This window comes from Desmodus rotundus, chromosome 3 (assembly GCF_022682495.2).
Source record: "Desmodus rotundus isolate HL8 chromosome 3, HLdesRot8A.1, whole genome shotgun sequence".
Lineage (NCBI taxonomy): Eukaryota > Metazoa > Chordata > Mammalia > Chiroptera > Phyllostomidae > Desmodus > Desmodus rotundus.
The window spans coordinates 138,273,021-138,275,810 of record NC_071389.1 but is presented as its reverse complement, the minus strand read 5'-3'; positions in this window follow the sequence as shown (position 1 = coordinate 138,275,810).

The window sequence follows — 2,790 nt, the reverse complement described above, 5'->3', positions numbered from 1 at the left end:
CAGAGGGCAGAGAAGCTCCAAACTCCAAGCAGGTTTTGGACTGCAGAACCATGCTTGCGATTTGTCTAAGGTGCTCACTTGTTTTGTGATCTGCACCAAACCTTGACTGCCAGCTCTGTCTCCCTCTCTACAGTGTCAGTAATAAGTAACTGCTCGTCTAAAACACCTGTCAACAAAGCGATGTATGTGCTGGAGGGAGTCCACAGCCAAGACTCAGAGAGACTTCGTTTGGTTCCCCCTCCCCGTACTTCTCTTTGTAGCATTCATCCCTGTGTTAGCTCTCTTTTATCTGTTCGATACCAAAGCAAAATGTACGTAATATAAACACGTTTGAGCTAACCCTTCAGCCTTGCTACCTTACCACCGTTCTAATTGCCAAAGTTGTAAATATAGCTGACTTAAGTTTCCCTTCGGTCATTGCTCTTACTCATCTCTCTGCGAATTCTTCCTTCAGTGCCCGATTTAAATGTCACATCCTCTGAGGCCTCACATTGCCCTCGCAGTCACCCCTCCCCGAGGAAATTCTCCTTGACTTTGCATACACCTCCACCATGCTCATTGCACTGTATAGTCACATGTTCACATGTCATTCTCACCATTCGAGTGAGAACTCCATCAGGGCAGGGGCTGTGCCCCATCCATCTTTATGTGACGGCACCTGGCTCATTGTCTGCCATTGTAGAAGGCTTGTCTCAATGTTTGTTGATTGAAAGGGTGCCACCTGCTGGGCACTCTCATGGGATAAAAGATGAGGAAGGAGTCAGTGCCTACCCTCAAGGAGCATGCCATATGGTGGGGCCAGAGAGGACCTGGCCATAAATGCAATATAAGAATGTGTCTGCAGGTGGCATTATCAATGAAACATTTGAGATGGACCCTGAAGGATGCTGGGAAGACCTTCCAAACAGTGGACCTGCATCAGCAAAGGGAGAAAGCATGTGGTACCTTTAAGTTGTCTGGTGAATCTGAACTTGTCCAGGTGATATTAGGTAAGTGTCAGGAAGCAGTGGAAGATAAGGTTGGAAACCTGGGTGAGCCTAGATGACTGAAGGTCATAAGTTTTGGATTTCCTTCTTCAAATGATGGAGAACTACTGAAAGTCTCTGATGCACCAAGAATGCTGTAAGTAGGGTGGACTGGCATCGCTTCGAAGATTAAATGTAACTGGATTGCCGAGGAGAACATGGTGGGAATCTTGACTAAATTGCAGGTGGAGCAGTAGAAAGACAGGATCACAGCAATGTTTTAGAAGGTGGTTTTGCCAGGGTGCGAGGAATGAGATTTGGACGAGGGGCAGGAGGCACGAGGGCCAGTTGGGAGGCCAGGAGTTCTGAGGGCTTGAAGACATGCTTCGTAGGTCCAAGGAAAGGGGTGAAGTGATGTGCAGCCTGAATCACTGTGAGAACTCCATCAATAATTAACCAGTTTGAGAGACCTGGGTTGGTCAGGAGGAAGGGGTGGAGACAAGATGAGGAGTTGTGTTTCAGATGTATGAAATCTCAGGCGCTGGAAACCCATCCTGGAGGATATTTCCAGCTGGTCACTGGAGATATGTGAAAATGACATGCAGAAGTGACAGAGAAATTTGGGTATTCTTCACATAAAGGGATAGATGACAAAAGCCACATGACTTTATGAGCCCATAGAAATGAGTGGGCCCTAGTTAGAAAATTCCAGGACCAAAACTTGGGGAAAGCTTTCACCTAGGGGGCAGGAAGAAAAAAACCAGCAAAATTGGCATTAGGGAGCTAAGAGGGCCAGGAACAAAAGGTGCTTGAAAGGTGATAGAGAGATGCAGAGAGCTCAAGGACAATGAGGGTGGAGCAGATGTGTGTGTCTCATAACTGGAGAATCACTGGTGACAAGAGGGCACTTCCAGTTGAAAGATCGGGACGTAACCAAAAACCTAGCAGGGAACTGCAAACTTAAATGCTTACAAGGACCGGACAGGTAGCACGTGAGCACAGTGGGTCAGAGGAGACTGCAATGACCAGGCGATCACACTCCACCCACCAGGAGCAGCGGTGCCCCGACTGTTGCTGCCACGTGGAAAGCATGGCCCAACTCTTTGACCTTTACAGAGACCAACTGAAATCCTTATTTTTAAGTGAAATTTCCTAACTTGAAAACACTGCAGGAGTCAGGTAAAACAATCTTACAGGCTGTGTCTGGTATTTGAGGCACCATGTCTAGCAGCCTCTGGTGGGCTTGAAGCCATGGGTGATAGAACAGGAATCTTCTGAGACTAAAGGGAGTGCGAGAGTAACCAGTCCGACGGGCGTTTCAGAGACTGAAGTGCTAGTAGGTGTTAAAGGGAACATTAGATGTTCTAGGGGAAGAGGTTCAAAGAGGGGGCAGAAGGCAGGAGATTTTTAGGGAGAAGAGACACCTTTTCCTTTTAGATGAGAGGGAGGAAGACAGCAAGAAACAGAGAGGTGTTAAATATCGGCCGTGAGGGTTGAGGTAAATGAGGGAAGATTAAGGACTATGAACTTAATGTCACCAATGAACTCTAAGAAGAAGGTCTTGAGATTACATGCTGAGGAGGAGGGAGGCAAAGGCTACACTTGGGCCATGGGAGGCCAGATAGTGTTTGCAATAGTCCCCAGGGTCAGATTTAATAACTGACAAATCCAACAAATAAAGACCTGGTTAATATTTATAGAAAACATCTATTGGGATTTTCCATTTAATCAATATTTTTAACGTGGTTTCTGCATTCTGAGCACTGAGCTAAGCCCTGGGGATTTCCAGTCAAGTTAAAGAGTTAGATGAAGAAATAAGTAATCA